The sequence below is a fragment of the Dendroctonus ponderosae genome, unplaced genomic scaffold, assembly GCF_020466585.1.
Source record: "Dendroctonus ponderosae isolate FM_Combo_2020 unplaced genomic scaffold, Dpon_F_20191213v2 Dpon_F_20191213_2, whole genome shotgun sequence".
Classification (NCBI taxonomy): Eukaryota; Metazoa; Arthropoda; class Insecta; order Coleoptera; family Curculionidae; genus Dendroctonus; species Dendroctonus ponderosae.
In genome coordinates, this window is record NW_026018165.1 from 5,625,142 (window position 1) to 5,640,927 (window position 15,786).

Below are 15,786 nucleotides of genomic sequence, written 5' to 3' on the forward strand. Positions count from 1 at the left end.
GAGATTACACAGGCACTAGCTTGTTTGGAGTTATCCATTCAAATGTTTGGTGTTGTATGGTTTGCGTTTAAACACCGATATTCAAGGTTATGAGAACAGGTTGACATTTCGTCAACCTTGTCAACTATCAAATCTTGTTGAATTTACCATTTATCCTTGTCTATCTTATTGTCAGTCTGTATAATGCCATGGTTACCGGAGTTTTAAATAATTACGAAGCAAGAAGTATTTGCGCAATGTTAATTAAGCAGATTGAGAACAAAATCAAACAGCTGAGATTTCGAGAAAAATCAAACTCGGTTGTGCAGCTTTCGGTAGACTCAATTATACATTCAAAAGGAAAATTCCGAACTGCTTAAACAGAGACGTCTTTGATATATGCGTAAAGCCCTGGTCATGGCATACGGCTTGGAGACGATGACAGTGCGAAGTGCAAACATACTTTGAGTGAGTGAGAGAACTATGCCAGCCATGATGGGAATCAACCGTTGATACTGCATAATGCATCAGAAAAGAGGATATATATCCTGCGAAAAACAGGAGTCCCTTACATCGTCGAGGAGATATCTAGTTGTAAGTAGTCTTGGGCGGACGCCTAGCTAGACACCTAGACGAGAGATGGGCAAAAGTACTATTATGCTGGAGACCACGCCTAACAAAATGGTCAGTGGGACAACCCTCCAAGAGATGGACCGAACCATAGCGGGTAAAATCTGGATGGGAGAAGCGAATGACAAGTGAAAATGGAAAACTTTGAGGGAAGCCTACATCTTGCAGTGAATGGACAACGGCGAAGAGACGATGTAAGTTCAGCTTAAAAGAAGCTTATCTAGTTCGACTCGAAGTTTAGCTTTGCGCTTTGAGTCAAAGTTTGTCAAAATAAGCTAAATTCTGTGTTATTTGAGCAACATCATTAATTAAGCAGGCCGAAACCTCATTTTTGCCAAACTACGTGCTACTTACAGGAAGCACGCTCATAAGTTACTGAGACAGAGCTACTCCCCTAATGTGGACGATTAAAGCAATTTCCCAATTTTAACTAGAGCTTGGTGGCATATTAGAATAATATGTAACTCTTTGAGGCATAGTTAGTATTAACTATTCGTTTTTCTTCTCCCTTGACTATAGGCAATTGCTTGTTGAACGATTTTTAATTATTCATATTATGAAACGGTCGAGTTCTAATTAGTTTCGTACTTTGAAGTACTTGAAATGATTTAACCTTTAAGAGACAAAAGATACCTGTTCATAATTACTGACTTATAAATAACTTGACATTTTCCTTCTTTTGAACCAGCTCCTAAATACACCAGATATCCCTTAATTAACCTTCAAACAAGGGTTTGCTTTATTTAATAAGCTGTCCTTAGTTGAAAGATTTCTCCTAAATATTTTAAAATTAGGTCTCGGTTCATAGAGCGAAATACCCTAAATTCCGCAAATAATTTTTCACTGTTAATTGGCTCCGAGTTAATGAGATTGCTATCATCGTTCTTATCGGGGGCAGTTTATAAGAAAATTATTGAGATAAGAACTTCAGCTCAGAAAAGCAAAAAATCGATAAACTTTATTTTCAAAAGCAATTGTTTACAGTAAGTAAGACGTTGTGTCTGAAAGTAACTGGATAAGTGAAACTTTCTSGAATAGGAAAACACATCTTCTTCAACTTGCTAGTCCTGTAAAKGTGTTGTTTAAATTATTACTAGTTTTATGCATAAACTGTTACTAAATTGAATTAACAAATCATGTTTAATTTCGATTGAGGTCACAATCTGTTTAAATTAAAAATTACACATTTTAATACACGATTTGTTATTTCATTTTATTCATTGTCTACACCTCATTTTCTACATTGTTAGTAAATTGTTATGTTCTTATTCGCAAGCGCCATTTTTTCTGCCATTTTGTTCTATTCTTGTGCAATTTTAAACAATTTTTACCGTTATGCGTCAGCAAAGCTAAAAACTAATTGAACATATGCGGATGAATAAAATATAAAAATTTATTTTTTGTAATCTGAATCCAAAAGACCAAATAGGTAAACGTTATTAATTAATGGTCCATTTTAGAACCTATTTAAAATAAAAACTAACTATGACTCAGTTTTATCGAGCATCAATATTTTTGAACACTTAACAACATGAATAATTCGTTTTTCTATTATCCGTATGTGACGTCAAGTATCATTAATTGTTTATCATACCTCCATATTATTCTTTTAATATTTTCTAACCACCTTTGGTATACCGAACATGGAATACAAAGACAGGGGGATTTTTATGGCAATTGTTGTTGGTTTCACTTCTTGGCATGATAGGGAATATAGCCGATTGCACAAGTCACGTGTATTTAAATTACGAGGGTTAATTTCCATTGAATGAGAAACTGAACCTTTTCTTTATCCCTTGTATAACTTTTGAGTCTGAAGTATATTGCCAAATTCTGAATTTAAATTTCAGACATTTTATCTTGTTCTGTACTTATTCTCCATTGAGACAAATGTGCGCTTTGATACTTCACAGGAAACCCAGAAATGTCAACATTTAATAAATTTAATTAGTCTATATTAAAATAAATTTTAAGTCTTAGCTAGACTATAGTGAGCGAATACGCCTAATTTTTATCAGATTAGTTTTGCTTATTTCGGTGCTTTTCGGTTATCTTTCTTAGAAAACTAACGAAAAATAAGTTACATATCCACAAAGTTTATATTCGACCGTGAAGGAGTTTAATTTGACCTGTAGTCAATGAACTAGTGAAAAATTAGAAACATTTCTGAAATTATGTTTGGTATAAGAAACGGCACGATTTAAAGCTATATCCCGCAATGACGATTGAAGCTTTGCATCTCAACCGGATCTCAAAATATGAGTCAACGACTCAGAGTCTTGAAAATACAATAAACACAAATATTGCAGATCGTTTCCCAGCTTTTAACAATTGAAATGCGTGAAAAGTTGGAGAATAATGATTAATTTATTTTCTTATAAAGCCAGTAATTTCTAAAGCAATGCCGGATATTTTTGCATCTTGATCTAGTACTTTGTTGGTCAATATTTGTTAAAACTTTGCTTACACAGGTGTATTTACAATTTACACAAAAAAAACAACAAACTTAATTGGTCAGGTTCAAAAAAGCAAAGACAAACTATATATTTAAACGGATCGTGCAATCGCATCCGTGTTTAATTCCCTTCATTATTATTATTCAATTTGCATTTACCAATAATAACATTGTTTTTTCGATAGGCCAATTATCTGTTACATTAAATTAATATACCATTAAAGGTGTGTTCATTTAAATGTTCATCGTCGGTCAACGGTACCACAAGCAGTAAAACCTTCACAAAAAATGTCCATCTCGAGGCGTCCTATCTGAAAACCTTACAGAAGAAAGATCGAGTTAACAAAGTGAAAGGAACTACGACTACTACAAATAGCAGTTAATAGCGGTAAATAATAGGTTTGTCCATAGTCTTTTTTTAATTCTTACAGGCATCATAAAACTGTAATTTGCTTTATTCATGGCTGTTAAATCACTATTCAGGAATAATTTGAACTTCTTTGGATGATTTACGCAAGGGGAATTACGCAATAAATCGTTTTTCTCTTTGAATATGTAAATTATTAAATGTACTGTTAATTATTACTACTGCCTTGATACAAATGTGTTGAAATCCGATTCGGTTTGGTTGAATTAATTTTTGATTTGCACGTTTCACATCACACCGCGTGAAGGTGAGAGTAAGTTTCAAAACTTATTTTAATGTAGTGACAATATTTATATATGTTGTGAATCCCAATTAACGTTTTGAGGGTAGCTGGAATATTAAATGTACATTTACCACTTCTGATTTACTTTCAATAGTTTGTTGGTTGAAGGACAAATTTACCTTAAAAATCGACCAACACCCTTGGAAAATCGACTCCTTTCGACTTAAGGTCAGAAATATGCATTTATAAAGTATTTGGGCCAATAATAAGGAAAAAATCGTCGGCCAAAAATCGTGAACTCTCAAAAATCGCTTGAAATGTGCAGAAAATGTCTGTTATTTCGGATTTGAAATTTCTAGCATGTCTTTCAATTAGTTCGATGCATTCCCATGGCCGTGCGGCTCTGAAAACGATGCAAAATTAAAGGCATTTTGAGAAAATTTTAAACAACAATTTTTAAATTGATTTTGACCTTAGGAAAAACTTCCGCCAAAAATCAAAATTTCACATGCGTGTTTTTTGTGCTCAATCGACTCCTTTCGACGTGAGAAGGTCAGAAATATACATTTATAAAGTATTTGGGCCAATAATAAGGAAAAAATCGTAGGCCAAAAATCGTGAACTCTCAAAAACCGCCTAAAATGTGCAGAAAATGTATATTATTTCGGATTTTAAACTTCTAGCATGTTGTTCAATCAGTTCAATGCATTTCCCGTGGCCGTGCACTGAAAATGATGCGAAGTAAAAGGCATTTTGAGATTTTTTTTTTTTTAAGATTTAAGAAATAGCATCACGGCATTTTGCCTAAAATCAACTTGTTTGCAAGTTGCAAAACACTTTTGTAGCTTACTTCAAACAATTTCGTTATTCTTTCCTTGAATCGTCATAGGAACACAAAGCTATCAAAGTAATGATAAAGTACGTGGACTGCCATTAATTTATTCACCTTTCTTCTATGTACAAACAGATTTTTTCATATTGAACATTGAACATACATTATAATTTGGATACAAACATTCCGTCATCAGACATATTGTTAATATAATTGTGGCGCATAACTTTGCAGTGTTAGATATATAAAATAAAATTCCAGTTCTGAGCAGCTTATTCCATTAGGGTGTTCAAATTGTGCATGTTGAAGAGCAAAACTCCATGTGAAAGGAGATCCACCCTTTTATTTAGAGATCGGTTACGGCTGGGTAAATACGACTTAAAATCAGATTCAGCAATTTGGAGGGCACTCGAACATGTGTGGGAAAATTACTCAACGTCACAGGTCCTTTGGAGGAAAATTTATGGATATTTTATTCGAGACTTTTGCAGATTATAGCAGATTATTGAAATTTTATGAAAGGAAATATTTTCCGGCTGTTTATATTACGTATTACGCTCGATTTTACACTAAATTGAAACATTCAGTAACCAATTCAGACGTGTTATTGCTCTAGAGTGTTCACGATTTCAAATCGAACAAACTGTGTTTAAGCCCCCCCCCATAAAACCGGGTTGTTATACGATGCTGTAGCATCCGGTAATTTTATTTCCAAACTACCTACAAGGAAACATCTCTCACATACTTAACGAAGATTTACAGGTAACTGGTATTTTATGTGCCTAGGAGATACCCTGTATTTCACTGTTGAATAGCCCTAATTTACCTAACAAAAGCACCTCAGGTGTTTGGTTAGATGTAATTCTTAAGGTAGGTATACAAGTTTGGGTTTCGGGACTTACCGTGGCAAACTCGATGCTTTTGCAAGGAGTATCCGGGAGAGGCTGCTAAAATTCAATCCAAAAAGTTCAAGGACGAGTATAGTACATTCTATGCGAACAGTGCAAGAGTAAATATTTCGGATGGATCACATTATTCTTAAGTTTAGCTTTCAGCTTACAAGATTTGTATGGGAGCAAAATAAGAAAAACTGATTTAGAACGTTATAAACAGACATGTATTTTGCTAACTACTAAAGCAAAAGAATCTGACTAAGTACAACAGCTATACAGGGTGATTCAAAATTGGCGTCATTCCTCTGGAGGTGTTTTCTGGTGGTGTTTTAGGAGTACAAAAAAAATAGTTAACAAAATTAACTGTTATTAAAAAATGAGAAATTTTCACAAAACTATAACAAAAAGACGGCAACAATGTTTTTCAAGATAATCTGTCTAATTTACATTACGGAAATACATGTTGCTTCGTAATTATTAAAAACTCCGTTAACCATGGAATTACACAGAAAGTAACAATAAAATAGACAAGGATAAAGGGTAAATGCAACAGGACTAGTTGACTGTGGAACGACCTTTTCGAAATATCAATTATCGTCCTCATAATCTCGAATTTGTTTATAAATAAACATAAATTTGAGTCATTAACTGGAAACAAGTTAGTCCCTGTGTAATCTCCTTATTATGCGCTCTTGTCGAGCAGCTTCTCGAATTCGGTTAATTAACTCCTGCTCAATTTGTACCGGTGTTCATTGGTTTAATGTGTCCTTGTGCTGTGTGTATCTTGCGTACGTGGTAGGAATGTAACCTTTCCTCGGTATTTATTTGGTGCTTGGGAAATTGTTAGTTGTTGTACTCTTAGTACCCCTGAGAGGCTCCTCCGCAATTATGTCCAATACTTGTTCCTCTGTGTCTGGAACCCGAACATCTATTGTCGTCCACTATCTTCTTGGAGCCGATCTGCAGGATCTTTAGCCTTTTGTTGGCGTGTCTGGGCTGTCTACCTGTAACTATCTGTTAATGACAAAAACATCATTGCCGCTTTGACTTTTGATCAAAAAATTGTAGAAGAGTGCTTTTTTAAACTCAAAAATTCTTGTAATTTGAAGCAAAGATCGTATGTTTTCTTTTAGATTGCTTAAGTATTCCAAAATGCTACCAATTAAACATGGAAGAGTTTCAAAATGATTCTTAAAAACAAAGTTGAAAGTCGATTTTCAACTGTTACTATCTTCTAGAAATTATTGAAATAAAATGTTTCTATATTTTTCTCATCCTCTATAAGTGAGCTATTACCCTTTAAAAGGAATGACGCCAATTTTGATTCACTGTATAATTTAGTAAATTTTTTTTTGTGTAATTTACTTTTACTTGTTCATTTTTATTTAAGTCTGCTAAAAAAATATATTTTTTCTACAGCAATGGATGCATAAATATTTCAGACGATTATTAAAACATACAATGATTCATTGCCTTTTGATACTAAAATTAATACCTTAAAATTCGTTCTTCAGTATAACAGAACCAACCTGGGTTTTGTGAGCTCCAAATTTTCAGAAAAATAAATGTAATGCGTTATTGATAATATTCGTTCCTAGTGTAATATGTCACTATTATTGAGTAAAAATTATAACTGAAAGTTGAGAAAAATGGTTCAAAAAACAGCATTAAGTTTGGCGGTGAGGTAGTTGTTACGTGTCCATACAGCAATAATTTTTCAATAAACGTAAATAGTTTTTGTAACAAATGTTTTAAAATGATTTTTGAACTGATTATGCTTATCATTATTGTTGTTATTCCTTGATAAATAGCACGTAAATGTGTTCGAAAAAACGCGTGGTTTGAGTTTTAAATAAAAAATACAGTGAGTCCCGGATGTAATGTCTAAATTTATTTAAAATTCAGCGGACTGTTTTTTGAACAAATTTCGGAACAATCAATTTTAGTTTGCAAATGCAAAGAAAACGTCCCCTGAATTTTAAAAGAATGTTGATTTTTCTGCTTTAGCTCGTAAGCCGATTCAACTTTATACGCATAAACGTTCAAATATTTTCAAAAATCGATGCACAGTTGCAGTGAAAATTCCAATTTCCTGAGCTCTAAACCTCTCATTGATGTGCATGGGATCCACTCAACATCTGCTCTTAGTGCTGCCATATTTTCAGTCGACCATATGTTTCGGTTTTCAGATCATTAGGAGGCTCCTTTTGCTCAGATTTTCCAGAATTTTTTTTACAGTAGCTTTACTTCCGAGCTTTCCGATGGTTCATAAAGGTACCCATTTTGTACTAACTGTACTTTAAACTTAACTTCCTGCGGTTTTCTACGAGCTATTTTCATTAAATGTGAAATTAAGACACTACAAATGAAGCGCAATTCAAAATAGGCGTTCTTATTGAAAATCCGTTTATAAAATGTATACGCAAATCAACCTACTACCTAAACATTATAGGCAATCGATAAATTTATCGAAGATGTACCTATCAAGTAATTGATTTCATAATTACATTCGGTGGCATTCCTTAACATTATTCAAACATTTAAGCAAAGAAGGGAGAGGTTGATCTTTCAATGGAGACAATTCGCAGTTCCAATTTCTTCCCTTTCAAAGTTGACATATTAACGAAGAAATACGACGAATAGCATATATTAACCGATTTCTGTATGATAATACAAGCACGAAAATGTACAGTTTTTTTTATGTGCATAAACAGTATAAAAAAATTAATATATTTTCGAACCACAGCATCAGGCTCAGCTCAAACAGTAATGTGGCAAAAGTGAGTTAATTGCAGGTAACTCGCAGCAAACCACACCCATGGCATAGTTTTTTATGTTTAAAATTTAACGAACAAACACTAGATTATGTATAATGTAAACTCCTTCAATCGTAAATAATCGACCATTTTCCACTGCATAAATGGTTATGCAGCCATACCATTACTTTTCCCTTTTTAATTGCCTGTTAAGTACATCTTAAAGTACCTTAAGATATGTATATTAGCACTTACATATGTTATAGAGCTTATTTAAAAAAAAACGCGAGGTCTTCATAACTGCAAGCTAGTTTATTGAAGCTCATATTTCAAGCCATAAAAGTCTCACTGTATTTTGTCCGCAAACGAAATTCAATTGACTGACATTTACGATGGTTTATTCCTTCATGAATAATGTTTGGCTGATTAGTAGTCAATAGTATATTTTATGAAAGTAATGTAACTTCCAGATAATGTTATAAAACTCATTTAACCGCATTAATCCCAATTTATTCTGGCTATTAACGCACAAATTATTCAAATAAGCTTGAAATGTTTCTGCCTATTAGGCCTCAAATTTAGAAACCCAAATATTTTCACAACAGGCGTTCTTGGGGAATGAGAAAATGTTCTCCTTATTTCCATATCAAACCGAATCCAATCGAAAACTCCAGTTCTTTTTAGTCTGCAATGTTCAGACGGAACATCGTATATATTAGTTTATAACCAGCAACCAGCAGCATCCCAGTAGTAAAATCAGTGTAAATAATTGCGCATCTCGAATAATGCGTGCGTCAATGTTCCGAACGAGTCCAGGTGGCCGAAGAACAAAGCTTCAAAGCTCGGTATTGTGCCCTTTCAATAGGTTTCAGGCCCTTTCAATCTCGTTTCCTGTACACGTCTTTCTTGGAACCGATTTAATCCTTACATATTTGGTTAGGAGGGCACTTTTAATAGAAGCTGATGGAATGTATTTTGATTCCTTGGCCTGGAATTGATCCAAATGTATCCACGATAAGCTGACGAACGAAAGCTTCCCTCCCTTTGCATTTGTGCAAAACAAACTCCTAATATATTAGCTATTAAATGAGCTCGCAGAACCATCGGTGAATAAGAGAAAATTCACTTCTGCAATACGATGCAAATGAAGAATGACATTATTAGGAATGAAGAAAAACAGCCAAGAGTTGTGCACTATATTCTTGTAGGGCTTGGCTTGCTAACTCCAAAAGCGTTGAAATGCCTGGTAAATAATTTAAATACATTTACAAATATACAAGCGTTTAACCCGGGTTGCAGAAGTAATGAAAGCATTAGTTGCTGGAGCCAAAGCAAAAGGAGAATAAGTGGTTTATAACGTGCTGACATTTTGGTATGCTCGAGGTGCCGAGGAATTCAATATATTTCGCTAAATGCGTTATTTTTTAAAACTGAACTACCGCAACTAGTTTAAGTCATATATGAAACTGGAAAGTCTTATGTTTAGATAGTACTTGAGAATAATAAAAACTGGATCAAGCTTAATTGAATTTATAGCGCGTGTATTAAAAAATTAAGCAAGTTTTAAAAATCGCACGAAACGGAATATTTCTTGATTTTGATCCTATAATTGTCGTGCAATTTCTCAAAAACTGGAAAGTTTATTAAAAAATATGAATCTATCTCAGTTAATTTTGAAAGCTGAACAATGACTATGTAACTTTAAACGTGCTATACACAACAGTTAACTGATTTTAAAAACTTGGTAGCTATGGCCCTATACCTGTTACGATCATCAAATAAATTAAAGAAAATCTCTTTCTCTACACTCAGTAATCAAATTAATGCCACTTCTTGTCTAGGTCAATATCAGGAACACTCAGTAAAACACAAATTTTATAACAGGCTTTTATGTTTCCATTAATATTTTCTCTGTTTGATTTGGTTTAAACGTAATCTAAATGGTCCTTGTTCAAATTAAATTTAACTGCTTTTAGTTCAACACACTCTACTCAAGCTGGAGTCTCTGCACCTACTTTAACCGAAAATTATGAATTTTTTACACGCAAACAAAACTGAAATGTTTCGAAAAACAATTTGTCCACTTCGCTGTATAAAACCGAAAATTTACTGTGATGCATATGGTCAAATTAAAACCGAAGTGCTTTGGGTAACCTCAGTGGCGGATAATGTTGTAATTAAATACGCATCAAGAGTGCATTTATACATTTTATAGCAGATGTTGCGGCTGTTGTCAGCTTGAACTGCAATTTGGGATGCGTTAATTTATTTTTTTTTACCGATATTTGGCTTTTTAATGACAGAATCGATATGTCGCCAGCTCACAAACAGGTGAAAAATATTGGCAAATTACCGTATTAAACAGACCGAAAAGTTATGAGTTAGGTGCACGCAAATGGCCACAATCGCGCGGATTTTGATGCAGTAAATATTCGTATTTATAATACGCGTTGGGGTATCAATCTAATAAAGAAAAAAATATTTCCAGCTCTAAAAAATGCCACTATATTACTTTTGTGTTCGTTTTGAAAACATTTAGTTATGTATTTCTTCCTTCAATGTTTTTAAGCATACGTCATTCTCTTTTGGAGGTTTATTGAATTCTTCATCTACCGCTGCTTTTTACCTTTAGGATGGTATAACTACACGCGAAATGGCAAGTTTTTGAAATATTATTAATAGATTATATTGAAATACCGAAATACGTCTTCTGACATGTTTTGATATTTTCTTGATAATTTGTCTACCTTCCGATGTCTTCTTTCGTTCTGTGTTCTCCGGGGTTGTAAGACGTTTTTTTGATCAATTAGTTTATCAAAGATTTTATATTGTTTACTGGAATACCTTCCTTTAGATTTTGAAGGCTGTTCTCCACAAAACTTGTGTATTCAGTTCATTCATTCTTTTTAATATATGTTCCTAAAGCTTAGAACTAAAAAAAGGAAACAAAATCGTTAATAATATTAGTTCGCCCATAAAAATTGGCACAGATATACAGTTACAAAGTGAGCCACTTAATCGAAAAAAATGGATGCGACTTTACACAGTTTCCGGTATCTTGCAGTAGTTACTTTAAACCTATCTATATCAGAGCCTATTAAGAATTATTTTTTGATTTCCGAAAATGTATGTAAATAGAGGAAAATTAGCAGAGCAAAATAAAATATTTGAGGAAATAAATACTACAGAATCGCAAACGAATAGAGATTCCATAAACCTATAGCGATCTGTAACTAAGGAAAAACGGTGGATCTATTTTAATTTAATCTGAAAAACCTGTGTACAAATGCATGTTTTGACTATAATTAATGAAACCTTTTGACAGGTTATTAAATGCTGACTGAAAGAAAATATCATTTCCCTAAATTTCTGTCGATTTGATTGATAAGGAGCAAATACAGGATAACCAGAATCGCTTCGGCCCTTAAAATGTCCCATTCGGAAATGGAAAAAGGAAAAATGTAATTTCGATGATATTCAGAAAATTTAATGCGTTTCCCTTTTTCGGACCTCATACATTAGACGGCATCTACCTTTTTATGGGATAATTTTATGTTATCAAGTACCAGCATAGAAAGGTTTGAGATAAAACTGCTTTTAGCATATCATTCACTCTACTTTGCTTGCCTACGAGCGGCAAACAGCCAGCTAACATTACAACTACAAATTTTCAAATAAAAATTTAGAATATTTTTAAATATATCATTTTATTGACACTCTAAATGGGAATATTGTTCGTAATACCAAATTGTACCTATCAACCAAAATAATATTTGGTCATTAATTACTGTTGTTGTTGAATAAGCCGATGGCCAAAAAGGAAAATAAGCAAATTCCATAGAAAATAAATGATATATTGCAGTTATTTATGAACTTGTTGCGGTTATTCGGTAGTATTTATTTAGATAATTGAGAATTTAATGTTCTGATATTGATTTGATTTTTTAAATATTGGGAATAATATTTTTTCAACTGATAGCTTACATTATATTAAAGTACACGATTCCCAACGAAAATTACCACTCATCATGTGTATTTATTTTATTTGGGAAAACACATAACAAACATTAGTTGCAATGGAGCAATAATTTGAAGAAGTCAGTTCGATGCCTGCGGAATGATTATTTTTCGATATGACGTTCAACTAAATAGGACATTGACAAACACAACCCTTTCATACATTTTTTAATAGTGGAGTTGTCTCTCCACCGAACGCCTATTTGCTTCATTATTTAAACTGCTCTTTGTCGCCCGTACTCTGTTTGCGTAAAACACTTGTTGCTCTAAATATAATTTACAACCACCGTACATAATGAACTTTTGTTAAAGATTGCCTATTTTGCAATGATGTTTTAAAAATTTCCATAAATAGCGATGTGCAAGCGATACATAAATGGAATAACTAATGGTATACCTATTACCTACTACTTATTTCGAGGTGTCAAAAATGGAGAATATTTATTGAAAATTTTCAGTTCATTTCATTCATTCATCAGTTCTTTCATAATTTGCATGTACAATATTTTTTTTAACTTAATCAGGAAATACAAAAGTAAGCTTTAGAGAACAAAGAGCATTACTGCAACTTAGCATTAAACAACCCTCAAACTAATTTAGCTTGAATAATTTACTTTCATCCGATAGGGGAAAACCAAAAGTTGCCATTATTTTAGCTTACAGACTTGCATATGAAGGTGATTAAGTAAGATTGAATAGTTAAGTTTAGTGAAGTTGACATTTTAAAAAACCATGTGCTGGTTGTTCTCAAAAATATTCGAAATTTTCGTTAAAAATTAGATTGAAGTCCACGAAGAATTATTCAAATGTGCAAATTGACGTTGATCATTAAAAGGGTAACGGCGGCAGTCATGATGCCAATGCCGAAAGAATAAACTTGCAAATAACCAATATGAGGTTTATAGAAGTAGTCCCAAAATAAAGTGCTGAAACTGAAACTATAACATCCTGCATCGAAAATAATATTAAGTTTCTAAGCAAACGATGCACAAAAAACCCTAACAGGCCGTTTGAAAAGAGACCAATGAAAGTGGGTATTCTCACATATAAACACATTGAACTTAAAAAAAAATAGGTATTTATGTTCATTTCAAAACCTCACATGTAGGTAAATTTTAATAAAACTTCGAATTTAGTTTGTATGTAGTCGTCCCTATTTGTTCATCTACAGATGTGAGGTCAGTAAAGTTTGAATTTATTTTGCGAAAATAATGCGATTTTGAGGAACAATGAGATAAACCAACTGTAGAATCTGGAAGAGTCTAGAATGATAAAACTGTATTATTGCAGGAAAATTAAATAATGTTTTACTGAAGCTAACGAGATAATGATTTTATCAATCAAACCGAAACGTAGTTATTCTTCGGTTCTGTCTTATGTATTTTCAATATAACCTGCTTAGGAACTGTTTTATTCATTCATTAAAATTGAGTAGGTATTTAAATAATCATTAGGTATAAGAAAAATGCCATTGATGGTTCTGAATTTCACATTAAACGGCAATTTGCTAAGTTACTTAAAGTTATTTGGAAGCTGTAGGACGTATTTTGCCCAATAAGGCTTTAAAGCAGCTTTATGTAGATCCATCACAAAATTTGAGCTATTTGAAAGCTACTCATTAAGCATCAGTAATATGGTGGATTAACCGAAAAAAATGCTGCTCTATAAAAGCGAATGTGTCCTAAAAACCATCTAATATTCCAAATCATTCTCAAATCAATTCTGATGGTAACTTGAACTGTCAGCTCAGCAAAATGAGAATCGATCTTTTTATATTAAAACTGGCTTCTCGCTTTGTCATAAGACTATGAATCAGGAACGCAAATAGTATCAAAATTTGATAATAAATCAACCCCGAAAAAAGTCGGGAAGAAAAAATCGGGGATATTAACACCAAGCGACCAACTGTAAAAGATAACACAAATTTCCCTGTTCCGACAAGATTCTGCACTATTTGCCAAGTCCTGAACTCAGCGAAGCCGATAAAAACTTTGGAATCCACACCGTGAAGTAGAAACCTTATATTTTTATCGATAATGTTTTATTGTTTTCACATGAATTATTAAACCTCGCATTTTATACATTTTCAAGGAAATCCGGTGTTTACTTACGGTGGGGTGAAGCAGTCAAAGTGATTTTTGAAAAGCAAAAAATTTATAATTCGTTCAATCGAGCGTTACAGCTTCTGACAGAGCAATTTTTCTGCAATATCATTGCACAGAATGTTTTGCTAGTTTAAAATAGCGTTTATTTAACAATGTATTCACATATATGTAGGTAGTTGATAATTGTTCGAAAACCTATTTTCATCAGCTTGCATACAAATAGAAATTTTTCTATTTGTATGTAATCTAAACATTAAAAAGGTCATTTGATAAAGTTTGATTAGTGTATTGGAAAAAGCTGGAAAATATCTAGTTGTTTTCATGTTGGTTGTTGACCATTTAGTTTTTGCAAGAATGTCACGTAGATTTCACCATAATCTTAACAGTTTTTCAAATCAGGCAAGTTGTATCATTTTGATCACCCACGTTTAATAACTGGGCAATAAAGCGTAATTTCCACTAAGAATTAAGTATAATTTCAATTCTAGAAAATTTACAGGTAATTAAATTCACTTCTCTCTGTGAACGAGACGGCTGCATATAATATAAATACCTGCAAGACCAATTAATAAAATATTCCCACTGGAAATTACGTGCAGAATATAAAAAGGATATAATATACACCTAGTTATATTATGGTTTTATGACATTCTGGGCTACAATAAGGAAACAGTTACTAACGGGTGTTAGAAAGTGCGTTATAGTTTTTCTAATTAATGATTGGACTTAAACAATGAAGCTAAATCAAATTTTTGTTCATTTCGGTTTAAATTAATCAAATTCCGACTTTCAAAATTTGTTCTTTTTTAATCCCAAAATTTGCGGATCTACACAAAACTAATTATTCAAAATAAACCATATACATACTCGTTGATCCTTCATATATTTGCCTATTTCCATTAACTACTGGAAATTGCAAGTGACCTTATTAAAATCAAAACACTATTGCAGTAGAACTTTATAAATAATGAGTTTAATAACCAAATCGATTTACACTATAGTTGTACTAAACAATGAAATATATTACAGCTTGGTTCAAAATGTCCATATATTCCGGTGTGATTATTAATCTAACTGAAGCTGTGTGAACAGGCGATCAATTTAATTTGGTTTGTATTTGAACAATATGTAAGTTAAACAAAAAGCATTTTAAAAGAAACAGAAAGGTTTAAAACAAATAAATAAAAATTCTTGTAGTATTGTGCTATAAGTAATTTTACTGAACCCAAAAATAAATCAGGAATATTTGGGCGAAATATCCGGAAAATAAATATTAGTGTTGCGTTAATCAACATTTTAATACATAAACACAAATTGAATACTAAAACCAAAATGATGTATCCGAATTTCTTCCTGTAGGAAATGAGAGCTACACAAGTCCCAACTTGTTCTATAGGTAATTCAAATTCAACTCACATTCAAATATGTTATGACTAATAATGCAAAAAATGATGTCGATGTAACGACAA